At 52.1% G+C, this 14,580-nt stretch overlaps 1 long non-coding RNA gene across 1 annotated transcript; it reads right to left on the reverse strand.

Annotated features, from left to right (window-relative positions):
• Positions 1–547: 547 nt before the first annotated feature.
• On the reverse strand, positions 548–6,521 carry LOC309650555. The gene is made up of 2 exons (XR_014257615.1): positions 2,206–6,521; positions 548–1,887 (listed from the first exon to the last, which is right to left on the reverse strand). It is a non-coding gene; the product is annotated as an uncharacterized lncRNA (long non-coding RNA).
• Positions 6,522–14,580: the final 8,059 nt, after the last annotated feature.

Genomic DNA, 14,580 nt, shown 5'->3' on the forward strand with positions numbered 1-14,580 from the left:
AAAGCAGGCAACCAGTGCTTCCCACCAATAGTTAGTCCTCACTTTGACCAGAAAGAGGATTCCACAGTCACCCACCAGCCTCACTTGCAGGCCTGTTGAGGGACACCTTTCTCCTGTTACTAAGCTGGCTTTGGAGGGGTTTGGAATGCTTGGCTGGCACGGCAGTGGGTGGTGAGAAAGTCCTGGTTCTGGTAGGAACCTGGCGCTGCCACTGCCAGCTGTGTGACCTTGGGTGAGTCTCTTAACCTCTCTGTGCCAAGTTCCCCTTCTTTAAATGAGGCTAATGAGTGTAACTGCCCCTGGAGCTATGAGAGGAATACATGAGACAAAGTGGCCTGCACAGCTGGCCACTCACGGGCAGCTCTTTTTAATGTTACTGTTATTAGTAATAGTGATGGCGGTGCTGGAGCCCGGTCTGCACTGAGCCCTCATCCCAGGTCTGTGGAGGAACCTTATTCTAGGAATGCAGGGCCTCCAAAGAACAGTTCTGTTTAGTTTTGAAATATATACATATAGGTTTTCTTTACTGAAAAGCTAAGAATGGATGTCTTGTTTAAATTGCATATTTATTTCTTCAGCTTTAAAAAAACTGTGGTAAAATATACATGAAACTTAAGCATTTTAAAGTGTACAATCAGTGGTATTAAGTAAATTTGTGTAACCATCACCACTATCCATGTCCAGAATGTTTTCATCACGCCAAACTGAAATTTTCTGTCCTCCAAACATAACCTCCCATCACCCCAACCCGAGGGGCCGCTCTGAGAAGGGTCGCTCTGGAGGGAAGCCCCTCCTCAGGGCCCCGCCCTTCCCCAGGACCCAGTGCCCCACTCGGCTGGCACCCACCAGACACAACACCAAAACGCAGCCCCCAGCAGCAGCCTCTTCCCTAGCATTTTCTCAGACTTAAAGCCAAGAACAAGTTAAGCAATTACGTGCTTCTTTAACCTCCTCTCTCAATACTGCACCTTCAGAATGAGAAAGTGAGGTGGACAATTACATGTGATGCAGTATCCTTGATGGGATCCTGACACAGAAGAAACACACAGGGGAAAAACTAAGAAACTCTGAACAAACTATGGACTCTAGTTAATAATAATGTATCAATATCATCTCATCAAATGTAGCAAATGTACAACTAATGCAAGATGTTAACAATAAAGGAAATGGTGTGTGTGCCCGTATATGTGTGTATGTGGGGGGCTGTAATAAGGGCACTCCCAACTCTTAACTTTTCAGTAAATCTAAAACTGATTGATTGATTGCCACGTTGCGGGGCATGCGGGATCTTCGTTCCCCGACCAGGGATCAAACCCGTGCCCCTGCAGTGGAAGCTCGGAGTCTTAATCACTGGACTGCTAGGGAAGTCCCTTTTTTTTCTTAATATAGTCTAATAACAAAGAAAGTGAGGCAGGGTCCGTTGTGATGATCTCATGTGTCAGAGAGCCCCTCCTCTTGAGGGCCAGACATCCTAAGGGGCGGTGGGTGCCTTTGGTTCTGGGGAAAAGGATCCCGACGTGGCCATGCCTAGACTGCTCAGGGGCAGGCCCCATCCTGTACGGTGAAACTCGCAAATCTGGGCCGTGGTTCCAGCATCCTAATTATGCTCCTAGAACACCACGGGCCTGTAAAGGTTTTCCAGACACTGGGGCTGATGATGGAAACAGAGGGGACACGAGTGACAGGTGGGTCTCATGGACGAGGGGCGAGTCCCCTCTGGAGGCGCAGCACAGGCCCCCCTCGGGGTACAGGAGCCACCTGCTAGAAGGCCTGCGCGTTGAGCAGGTTGATGCCTGGGTCCAACCCTGGCTCCTTCACTCCAGGCTGTGCGGCCTCAGCAAAGTCTCCCCGTCTACGACAATGACCCCGCACCGCTGTTGGAAAGATCTAGTTAAGACAACAAAATTCAAGTGGTTCGCACCTAGAGGGTGCAGGCCCGCCACATACCCACTGTCTACGACTGGTCCCTGAAGTCATTCGAGGACAGGGGGCGCTGCTCGGCTCAACACGGGATCCACGGCCAGCTTTCTGGGCAGATGAACAGGGTGCCCGTTTCCCCGGGCCGCTGCGTCCCGCCAGGCCTTCGCCCCGCTTCTTACTTGGCAGGCATTCCACGCACCCTGGCTCACCTAGACCTGAGGCAACCCTGTTCTCCCGGCAACACTGTACCCATGTCACAGGCGAGGTAACTGAGGGCCAGATCACCTTTTAGGCGGGCTCTTTATTCAGCAAGTGTTAGAACTCGACTTGCCCACGGCCGCGTGCGGAGGCCGAGACCGGCCGGCAGCCCGCGAGCTTCTGAGTCTAGGTCTCTCCGGCCCTTCGCTGCTGTGCAAAAATACCATCACCGCCTCGGTCAAGCGCCCGGGAGTCGGCTCGGTCCAAGGCCCCATGGCCCGCTTAACCATGTGAGCCCTCGGACCAATCCCCAGGGCCAGGGCCGGGAGGCCTTGGGATTGGCCCATCCCGGCCGGGGGGCGGGACTCTTGCTCGGAGAGTAGAAGCCTTGCCTTTCCCTCCCCACCCAATCTCTGTCATCCGCGTGAATCTCGCTCGCTCGCGAGACCGGTATCCGGTTGGTGCCTTTAAACACCCACAATGCACCGGCGGGGGCGGGGCAGTTGTATTTTGGCAAGGCGTCGCGCGCTGCTTGCGTCACTTTTCCGAACCTGTCTGTAGATTAGGGTCCTTCTGGGCGCGGGAAGTTTGCCCGGCTCCCTGTTTCTGGAGACTAGGATAAGTTTCTTAAAATGGGTCCAAGGGCCTCCCATCGCCGTTCCTTCCCTGGCCCTAAGGCCTTGTCCCCGCAACCGTCTCCGAAGCGCTGGGTTCCGCCCTCACTGCTGTCTTGGCGTGGCTAGCGCTCCAAGCACTCATTTGATTTTTCTCGTTCCACCTAGAGGAGGGATACTTAAGCTGTGGTCCTTGACTGGACTTCTGGGGGCTGTGATCCGCTTCAAGGTTTATGCAGAATAGGCTGTGTAGGAGCACCTGGGGATTGGTGGGGGCGGAGGGGCTTTCATCAGACTTAGGTGCTGAGAACCCTCACAGGACTGACAGGGCCCCACTTGGTCCGTCTGTGGGCTCTTTGTCAGCACGGGGCCTGGCACAGATGTCCTCAGATGCTTATTAGAGGGAAGAGAATATTCTAACTTTATTTCTCCCAATTACCCTCTGCACACTCCTCAGTCTGCTTCACAGGAACACTTGGTATTACCGCACACAGCTTTTGATTGCACACCTCCCCTCCCTGGTGGGGTCAGGCTCTTCCCTCTGCCGGATCGTTCATTCATTCATCCTTCCATCAAACCGTGATGGAGCCTATGAACTAGCGAGTGGAGGGGTGGAGCACAGCGCCAGACACTGGAGACACAGTGGTGAACAAGACAGGCCCAGGCGCTGTTCCCTCTGAGCTCATGGTCTCCAGGAGACACAGGGAGGTTGGAGCTGAGGGAAAAGCCGTGAGCGCCTCTGGATTGGTCACCAGGGAGTTCTGAGACTGAAGGATAAATAGCTAATAACCGAGTCAGGGTGAGGGGGGAACGGCATGGGTAAGATTCCGGCCTGTCACAGGAGGAGAGGAGAGAAGAGAAGGTGCAAGGCCAGCGTTTTGACCCTTGGAGCGTTGCGAGGAAGGTGTGGACTGATGAGATGAGTTTTTTGGAAGATGCAAAACCAGGGGTGCTCTCACATGAAGAGCTGGCTGGCTGTTTACGTGAGGGATGCAAGAGCAAGAGGGAGTTGGGCAGACAGAGGCGGGAAAGGGAACGGCTGAGCAAGGGCTGGTTGTAGAAATCCGACGTGTGCAGGAGCCTTCCTGGGCCTTAGTTTGCCCATCTGTAAAGTGTGAGGGCTGGACTCCACCTTTAAGGTCCTCCCACCTGTGATTCGAATTTAGCAACACTCCAGGGAGGTGAGGGTTTATAAGTGATTACAGCAGGGAGAGAGAAGGAAGGGAGGCGGGAGAGAGTGACACAAACACAAAAGGGACACTGGGAAGAGCAGGACCCAGGGGCCTGCCCAGGTCAGAACCATCCTTAGATTCAGACCCTCAGTTGTCCTGCTGTGGGACCTTGGGCAGTTCACTCCAGCTCCCAAGGGCTCAGGTTTTGTCTTTGTGATATGGGGATAGTTAGTAATAATAATGCTAGGTGACACTGTCTCTGGGTTTTTGGGGATACCGTAGCCAGGGAACTGCAACTCAGAAAAAAACAACTACAGTGTTGATTTGCATACATATAAAATAATCTCTGGAAAAATAAGCAAGTTTGCCTCCAGGGAGTGGAACTGGGTGAGTGGATGGTAGAGGGCAGAGAGGGCAGAGAGGAGAGGAAGGAAAGTTGTTTTCTTTTTTTTTTTTACTGTTTTTCTTTTTGAATTTTGAACCACATGGCAAGTCAGAGAGCAATGCCAGGCCTTCGTGTTTCTGCACTGGTCACAGCCAGGGGCATACCAGACTTGAAGGCAGAGGGCACATTAAGGGCACGTTCTGGGTATCTGGACACCTGAATTCTGATTGAGGTCTCCCACCAACACACCCTGGATTTATTTTCTTCACTCATAAATTTGGAGACAAGTGGGGGCTTTATAGAGGGTAAAGCAAAATCTTAGGACCCTGCTGGCTTGCAGGGATTCGGATTCTACCAGTGACTAGCTGGTGAGCTTGGGTAAATCACTTAATCCCTCAGAATCTCAGTGTTCTCATCTGAAAAATGGGGATTAATGCCACCAACCTAATTGTTGTGAGAATTTGATAAGATGCTGTGTGCAGGGGGACAGTCCAGCACGTGGTAGGTGCTCAGAAAGAATTACTTCCGGGTGGGGGAGGGAAGGACTGGGAGTTTGGGATTCGCAAATGCAAACTATTACATACAGAATGGAGAAACAACAAGGTCCTACTGTATAGCACAGGGAACTGTATTCAATATCCTGAGATAAACCATAATGGAAAAGAATATAAAAAAGAAGGTATGTATATGTATAACCGAATCCCTTTGCTGTAGAGCAGAAATGAACACAACATTGTAAATCAACTACACTTCAATCAAAAAAAATTACTTTCATTCTTTCTCCTATTCTAGCTTTGAAGAACCCATGACTGTTAGGCTGGAGAAACATAACCAAGTTAATGTTTGTTTTTAACATTTAAAGGCTTTCAGAATGTGTGATGCAGGGAGAACGCGTCAAGAGGCACAGAGTGTCCAGTTGACAGTACAATCTGACCAGCGATTATGTAAAAATACCTGAGCATGAGGAGGCTCAAGGCAGGCATCCCATGTGCTGGGAGGCGGTGGCGCGACCCGGCGGGTACTCCTGGCGGCCCTCTGGTGGTGAGGAGGGAGACTGCGTGTCAGCGGAACGGCCTGAGCCTCTCGCATCAGGGCCTGGCTGATTCCAAGTGTTGCAACCTGGAACAGGAATGTACACTTGTAAAATGTAAAACGTACACTTGTAAAATTAGTGCACGTATTCCAGAAATATATAAGCTCTTGAAATATTTATTTTTGGCACATACTGACGTTATATATAGTATATGATATATATATTCTGTTTGGGGATATTATATATGTGTATGCATATAATATGATTCTGTTAAGCAAACTGTTTTGGAACTTGCTTGTTTCATCTAAACATATATTTTGAATAACGTTCCATGTAAGAACATATAGTTTTAACACAGTCTCCATTTTTAAAAACTTTTATGGAACAGTTGAAAGCATAAAATATACTAATCTTAAGTCTGCGGCTCAATACATTTTTATATATGTATACACCCATAATGCATTCTTTTTTCCAACAGATGAAAAATGTTAATCTCCATAATCATAATAGTTAATACATTTAATGTGTTCCAGGTACTACTCTTAAGTGCTTCTCCACATAGAACCTTCTTTTTTTAAAAAAAATATTTATTTATTTATTTGGCTGCCCCGGGTCTTAGTTGCAGCACTTGGGATCTTCACTGATGCGTGCAGGATCTTTAGTTGCGGCATGCGGGATCTAGTTCCCGGGCCCCCTGCATTGGGAGCGCGGAGTCTTAACCACTGGACCACTAGGGAAGTCCCCACGTAGAACCTTCTTTAAAGTTTATATACTATTCCATTCTATGGATGGTCGAAGATAAATACAGCTGACATTAGTTAAAGTGGTGAAAATAGATATTATTCAGTCATTACAGACAGGAGGGGAAGAGCTGAGTTCTGTTCTGACTTGTGCAGAGGTGACCGGGGTTTAATGTATTAGAGTATAGTTGATTTATGCCCATTTTTATTAAAAATTTTTTTTTATTGCGTTTATTTTTTTTGGCCATGCTGCGTGGCTTACAGGATCTTAGTTCCCTGACCAGGGATCTAACCCGGGCCCCTGGCAGTGAGACCGCTGCGTCCTAACCACTGGACCGCCAGGGAAGTCCCTCAGAGGTGACTGGTGTTTTAAAGGGAGGATGAGGGAGTGGGGGGGGGGGTGTGGGCAGTGGCGCTCAAGTGAAAAATCACCAAGGGTGGGTCAGTGTAGATGAGACCGGGCTGTCAGAATTCTACCCTCCATAAAAGCCCTATCCTTCCTGATGAGTCCGTTTCAAGGGAGTGGCTTTCAGGTCGTTGGGAAAGACCCCTGAGCTGTGGACGGTACACATACACCTCAAAGGGACCGAGGAAGGTTCATAATTGTAAGCCCTTCTTAGTAAATGCTCTGAGGAAGGCAGGTCAAGGCCTGTGGTCAGGGGTTGGCTGGAACAAATGGGAAATTCTCCTGGCAGCCTTGGGCTTTCTCAGGCAGGCATTTTAATGGGGGGCTGGGGTCATCCTAGGGACACAGCCTCCTGCTGCTAGAACCGGGCTAGAGTTCAGTCTTCTCAGTGCCAGGGTTTGGATGGAGCCATTATGTGCCAGGAGCTCTAAGTTTTCAGGATGCACCTGTATTTATTTAATACATTCTCTGTGGCTTCTACCACTTTTCACTATGGAGAATAAGGGCTACCATGAACATTCTCAGGCTTACAGCCATCATTCTCTTGTGCGAGTGTTACTGGTGGCTAAATTCCTAGAAGCAGGTTTGCAGTGTCAAAGGCATGACATTTAAAATAGTTTTAATATTTAATATTTTAAACATTACCCAACTGCCCTTCCAAGGAGTTGTACAAGTTTGCATATCCATCACAATAAACATAAATGCTATTTCCTCCCAGCCTCCCCGCTGTGGTGGGAATTTCCTTCTCGGGTCCATGGTGACCAGCTCCTCCCACCAGCGTGGCTGACTTTTCCGTGGATGAGCCCCCGCTTCCCTCGCGGAGCCCTTGTTTTCTCACTGCGGAACGGGGCGAGGACACGTAACGGTTACAGCAGGGGCCGTCTGCTGCGCTTCCTCTGCCCACTTCAAATGATCATTTCTTTAATCCTCCCAAACACCTACAAGGACTGAATCATGATCTGCATTTCACAGATGAGAGCACGGAGGGGGATGGAGCTGGAATCGCAGCCCAGTGTGAAGGCTGCAAGTCGCCTTCCTCCCTGGAGCCCAGCTTCGGAGGGTGAGCTAGAAAGCTGCCATGAGTGGGTGGGGCCCTCTGGCATCTGTCCCAGCTGCCCCTCGGGGGGCATTCCGGGGTAATCACCTGTTTGATGGCAATTCATTCTCTTCTGCACACGGGGAGGTGCTCGAGGATAGCGCCATCCTGCTCAGAATAAAACGAAGACGTGTGTGGAGGGAATGGACCAAATGCGTGAGGTCGAATGGCATCACCATTCAGCGCCACCCAGCTGAGCTCGGGGTCGCCTCGCTGCTTCTCCTTCCTGTGTGCCTCCCGCGTCTGGCCGGGGTCTGGGCGGGCAGGGGCGGGTGGAGGATGAGAGCGCTGTTAGGATCCCCGCCACCCGGGTGAGGGAGGCACCAGCTTCGCTCCTGCTAAGAACAGGGCGGGCCACGCACCCTCCGAGCCTCCGTCCCCGGGCTGTCCCCGGGCTGCCCCCTGGCTTGGCGCTGGGGTGGTGGGAGAGCGCGTGGACACCCCGTCCACCCTCTGTGCAAGGGGACCCTGCACAGCCTTCTCCGGCCACCAGCCTTCCTTCCCTTGCCATCGCGGCCCGACTCCTTGACACGCGGGCATTGGGAACGCAGGGGCTTCACGCCTGGTCCCCACGGCCAGACGCCCCGAGTCCCAGCGGTAGCAGAGGCTTCGCACCCCGAGGCGGCTCTGGCTCCTCCCGGCCGGTCCTCGCTCTCCTGCACGGGGCCCCCACTCTCCCCAGCTCATTCAATTTGAGGGGCTTAGGTGTCTCTTCCCCCCGCCGCCTATCGGCTAAGGTCCACATTCCGCAGGGAGCTGGCCCTTGCCGACGTCTGCAGCCTCATTCCTCGGCCACTTTCCCTGGTCCCTCTGGTGACGGTGTAGCCCCAGCAAAACTTCATGCCTCCCCCATCCCTGGGTCTTTGTACACATCCTTTTGCTTGGAACATTTTCCACCCTCACTGAGCGGAGCCCAGTGAGACGTCCCCTGCAGCGCCCCGCCCTCTCCCTGTCGTGATCCTGACTTGTTGGGCATCTCTCCGTAGAAGCAGGATGTCTGTGAAGCTCATCACCACCATTACTGTCTGGCACATCCCATAAACCCCGGGATGGGATGAGCAGTGAGCGAGACTCCCTTCCCCACGGCCTGCCTCCTTCAGGGGCCCAGCCCCTCCCTGGTGGGCATCCCAGCATTTTGCACCTTCATTCGCCTGACAAAGTGAGCAAAGTCTGCACCAGGGGCAGAGCTGGGCACTGCGGACACACGATGAAAAAGCAGATGAGGTCCCTGTCTGATGGTGGAGGCGCTTAACTAAGAAACAAATATAATTACAAATTGTATCAGGGCTCTGAAGAAAAGGGGGTGGGCTGAGGGTAACGGGGGTGTCCAACTCGATAGGGTGGTCAGAGAAGGACTCTTTCAGAGAAAACATTGCTGTTTAGACTGGCGGGATAAAAAGAAGTCAGCCAGGCCACTTTGGGGGATGGGATGGGCATGACAGCCTGTGCAAAGGCCCTGCGGTGGGAAAGAGGTCATCGGGTGAGACGTGGAGGCCACTGATGGAAAACATTGAACACGGGTTGCAGAGGTCAGCAGGAGTCAGATCAGAGATTCTTATCTCCATGGCAAGGAGTTCAGGCTTTATTTAAGTGCCATGTGAAGCCACTCAAGGGTTTTAAGCAAGAGGGTGACGTGATCACCGTTTAAGATGCTCTGGAGAGAAAGCTGTCACACTGTCTAGGGGATGATGGAAGCTGGGGCAAGGCAGTTGGACAGAGATGCACCTGGGAGGCGCGGTCTCTGGGATTTAAGAATCCCTAGTTGGGGGAGAATCCAGGCTGTGTTCCGGGTTTGACCAGCAGTGGTGATAGCACCAATTCCTGGGATGAAGACGAGTGCAGGGTCGTGGCTGGGAGGTGGCAGGCGGGTGTGGCCCATCCTGCCAGCACCGGCCCCTCTGTGTGTGGGTGTCAAGACCGTCCCAGGCACCCTGAGGGCCCAGCGCCCACACGCGCACAGACATCTGTTGATTGGAAGTCTCTCCACTATCTTCACTTGGGTCAAGTCTTCACCCTAGGGGGCCTGTGTTTGATTTTAATTTTTTTATACTCAAGTTTTGCAAGATCAACGGGTGAAAAATATGGGTACCTTTTTTTTTTTAAAAATAGAAAATATGTGGTTATAAATGACTGAGCATTTCTAGTACATCCTGTACAATGCACGGATGATTCCAAAAAGCTTTCCTCAAATGTTCTGAGAAACTTGGATTTTAATATGGCATTTTTTTCTATTCAGGAAATACCTAAATTTTTACTTGTTAAAAACATTTCCATATGAAGCTTGTTGTCTATCTCAAGTAAATCTTACATTTTCCTAGAGATATTTAAAAAATTCACAACCTAGAAAGAATGCAAGTGGCAGGCAACATAAAGGACGACCCACAAGCACACAACTCTGAGATCCCATTAAATATGTACGATGGGCCGGGTGCCAGCGTCCACTAGTTCTGGGCTTTCCTGTCTCTGGGTCTATTTCATTTTCTGTAAAACAAGGGTTTTTTTTTTTTTTTTAAATATTTTATTTATTTAATTTAATTTATTTATTTATGGCTGTGTTGGGTCTTTGTTGCTGTGCGAGGGCCCTCTCTAGTTGCGGCGAGCGGGGGCCACTCTTCATCGCGGTGCGCGGGCCTCTCACTATCGCGGCCTCTCTTGTTGCGGAGCACAGGCTCCAGACGCGCAGGCGCAGTAGTTGTGGCTCACGGGCCTAGTTGCTCCGCGGCATGCGGGATCCTCCCAGACCAGGGCTCGAACCCGTGTGCCCTGCATTGGCAGGCAGATTCTCAACCACTGCGCCACCAGGGAAGCCCAAAAGAAGGGTTTTGAACTAGACCAGGGGTTCCCAGAATTCCAGATTCCACAGGTCAGGAGGCTGATCTGCCCTGTTGCCATATTATTTTTTCCGGGTGGTGGAGGGTGGCACACGGTATTGCCAACTGTTTTCAAGTAGGGAATTACTAAGAAACTGCTATTTATGTTTGCCATTTAAAATTTTTTTTTAATTTTTAAATAAATAAATAAATACATTTTATTTATTTATTTTTGGCTGCGTTGGGGCTTCGTTCCTGCGCATGCGCTTTCTCTAGTTGCAGCGAGCGGGGGCTACTCTTCATTGCGGTGCGCGGGCTTCTCATTGCGGTGGCCTCTCTTGCTGTGGAGCACGGGCTCTAGGCGTGCGGGCTTCAGTAACTGTGGCTCACGGGCTCTAGAGCGCAGGCTCAGTAGTTGTGGCGCACGGGCTTAGTTGCTCCGTGGCACGTGGGATCTTCCTGGACCAGGGATCGAACCCGTGTCCCCGGTGTTGGCAGGAGGATTCTTAACCACTGGGCCAGCAGGGAAGTCCTGTTTGCCATTTCCTGAAGGTTTAATGCCAAGAGTGGAGGAAAAGCATGTCAGTTAAAGGATAGATAGGGCTTTAATGGAAGGGAACCGGCTCGTTGCCCTTTTGTCTTGAGTACGGGGGAGCCCTTTATCATGCCCAGCACTGGTGTGTGCAGACTGGTGGTGGGAACCCGTGCACAGCCATCAGAGATGCGACACGGTCCCAGCATCACCTTAGGTGGAGAAGATCTGGGGTCTCAAATCATGTCGGCACGAGCAAGGGGCCAGGAATTGGGAGACGTGGCTTTTACGCTCACTGAGCCTCCAGGGACCTGGGTCTCCTCACCCACGAAGCAACTTGCTATGGGATGAAGTCATGCCAGTCTCCAGGCTGGAGAAGAAAGCTCGTGAGGGATGTTGATGTAAGTTACGGTTACTGGATTGCTTCTTGGTTTGGGCAGTGGGCCTGTTCATCATGTTTTGAATGAGTAAGTGAAGTCAGGAAGTCTCTTGCCAGAGATTCCCACCCTGGAGACTTTGCCTGGGCCCTTACCTTGCCAGACTGATAACCGAGACGACTGGTTACCTAGACACCTCCCCTTCCACTACTCATTACCAGCATGTCCTTTGCCAAATGGCCTATTCTAGATGCCTAGGGAGCAATGAACACATTTCCCCCACATTCAGACTCTGAGTTGAAGGGGAGAAAAATAAAGCAAGGCGTGGTTCCATGTTTATTTGATGTTGATATTAAATGCAAGTCATTCCTCAGCCATTTCAAGGTTTGGAGCTACTGCCTCTTAGGACGATGGAGACCTGCCCCGACTCTTTAGGTTCTGTCCTTCCTCCGGGCAGCTGACGAATCTCGTCTCTGGAAGCGTCTACTTCTCACAGTTTAGCCGCAGCCCCTTCCTTTCTGTTTGTAAGTGGCTGTGCGGCGGGAAGAACTTTGAGTCAGAGGCCGTGCATGCATGAGCCCCCGGCCCCCTTCTCTCCCCGTGCTCGCCGTGGCCGGACCGGTTAATGAACCTCTCTGTGCTTCCAGCTCCTCGATGGCCAGGCAGCTGTGCCCCGAAGGGCTCTCCTTGCCCAAACAGGGGTCTGCCCTTTGCTCCCGGCAGGTCACCTCTAAGCCCTGGGAAGGTCCTGCCTGATGATGGTGTCCGTGTTGGCCCGGGGGCCTTGGGCTTCGCTGGATAGTCTGTGCTAACAGTGGGATTTGGGCTGGGGGGCTCGGACCGCACGGAACCAGCTCCACCTTTGGAGGGGCTGGATGCTAGTCAGCCAGTCAATGTGACCGACCCCCGGACGCCAAGGCTGGGGCCACACTGGCTGGGAGGAGTGGGCTGTCCGCGCGACTCCATGGGGAGGGGACGGTGGCGAGCTCCGAGCCGGGTCTCCGGACCACCCCGCTGGCCCGTGCATCTCTTCCCGCGCTGATTTCCATCTGGACCCTTTCGCTGTCATACATCGTCACCGTGAGTACAAGAGCTGTGCTCACTTGTGCGTGTACTGCCAGGGAATTAGGCTCACTTGTGCGTGTACTGCCAGGGAATTAGTGCACCTGAGCGTGCTCTCGGGGACGCCCCAAACTTGGCAACAGCCCTCCCACGGACGGTCTCGGAAGTGTCAGGCTGGGCGCGGGGTCTGGGGAGGCCTGTTTCTCCCCTGACCCACGGTGCCTGTTACCGCCACCTGCCCTGGAGTTGGGTTTTGCTCAAGTTCATTCTCCACAGCAGGCCTTCTAAAAAATCATATTTATTTATTTATTTATTTGTTTTGGCTGCGCTGGGTCTTAGTTGCGGCGTGTGGGATCTAGTTCCCCGACCAGGGATCTAGTTCCCCGACCAGGGATCGAACCCGGGCCCCCTGCATGGGGAGCGTGGAGTCTTACCCACTGGACCACCAGGAAGTCTTTTTATTCCAGTCTTCTTGAAACGCAAGAAGAAATATTTCTGAAAGAAGCAACCTCTAGGTTTCCTGGCAAGAGCGTTCACTACGGAAGCATCTGGATTCTGACAACACTGAAAAAAAGAAAGCTTTAGAGCTGTTCATTCACCAGTAACACTTGCTCTGGCTATGCCTTGCCCTTGGCTCCTGGCCAGCCGTGGCGTGGCACACACCGGGGCCCGGCTCGGCGGTTTGCGGGAGGCTGGACTCCCGGTCGGGGGGAGGTGCCCTTGCTCTGGTGTCGGTGCGCTCACCCCGCGATAACTTCTGATGAGGACTGTTTTCAGTAAGGTCTGCACACCCTCCAAGCTGGCGTGTGCCGAACAGCTTCCCTGGGGCTCTTGCCTGCTTGGGCCGGAAGTGGGAGCTTCGGCTCACAGCCAGCCGGAGTGGGCCTTGGGGCTGCAGGAGGGAGTCAGCAGGCGCCCTTGAATTTACAATTAACTTGAGGCAGGTTTCTAAAAGATGCACTTGGAGACAGCGATGAAGACTCTAGTCAGGTTGCCAGCCCTGACGGAGGTCAGCCTTAGGCTGGCTTCTCACTGTGACATTTTGGTGCCGGGGTCCGCCCTACCCAGCCCCTTGCCCAGTGCCCCCTCGCCTGCATATTCTGACTCTTGTGTGCAGTGCCAGTGTGAGCACATCGGGGTGTGTCTGTGTCAGAGAGAGCGAGCAAGCCAGAGGGGGGTGGGAACAGGCAGGTCTGATCTGAGGACACAGCAGTTTCAGCAGGTGCACCCGGGCTGAAGTGCCTTCAGACCCGGGCGCCTGCTCCGAGGTGGAAGCGGGGTATGCGTGTGTCTCCACAACAGCCCCCATCACCAGATGCTCAGGCCACAGACACCCGGGGACATCCCCCGGCTTTGTCACTGCACCCCAGCTCCAACTGCGACTTCCGCACTTCTGTCCTGGGGTGGGGGGAGTCACAGGGACCGATTGGCAGATAAAGGAACTGAGGGGCTTGGGTCACAGCCCGCCTGCTGGGAGGCCGAGGTCATCGCAGTGACGGGGACGGAGCAACGTGATCCTGGACCTGCCCCCAGCGACCTTTCGGTAACAGCACCGGTGAGGACGGCGAGGCCCCAGGAAGAAGGGAGTGGATCAGCGAGGAACCCAAACTCACAGTCTCAGCCACACGACTCTGCTCTCAGGACTTCAGTGTCTCTTCAGGGATAATTTTAAACGTCGTGGTTAGCGCTCAGAGAATTCCATTTCTGTAAACTGTGTTCTCATTCACATTTGCCTACTCACAAAACAAGAGGTGGTCGTTAAAAGCGCATCTCTACTTTTTCCCACTAGAAAAGTAGAAAGATGACCTTACAGAGGGCTCAGCAAAGACGTGGCTGTGACGGACGGCAGGGTGGGCGCCCAGCCAGTGCTGAGTGAGGGGCTTCCAGCCGGTATCCCTGGCGGGGCCGCCCTGCCCCGAACCGTCGCCGGGCAGAGGTCAGAACCGGCTTGCCCAACACCACGGCTAAATTTAGCGTCATGATGAGCAGTAAAATTCACATGTTCTTTATTTAGTCCATATAATACACCATTTTTAGAGTTTTTTTTTTAAAATTAGATAAAAGAGCATATTAAATGGCAAGTGTATGAAGTTTCTCTTCATAAACAATGTCAAAACAAAAAGTTTTGAATTACAAAATGTTAAAAAATATGTAGGTACTTAACATTTCACTAAAGCATAAAGTTACAGATATTTTCTAAAGAAAAATAATTGTGCCACTTACCTATTTTTGCTG

The sequence above is a fragment of the Balaenoptera physalus genome (genome assembly GCF_965194825.1).
Source record: "Balaenoptera physalus genome assembly, chromosome: 2".
NCBI classification, from domain to species: Eukaryota; Metazoa; Chordata; class Mammalia; order Artiodactyla; family Balaenopteridae; genus Balaenoptera; species Balaenoptera physalus.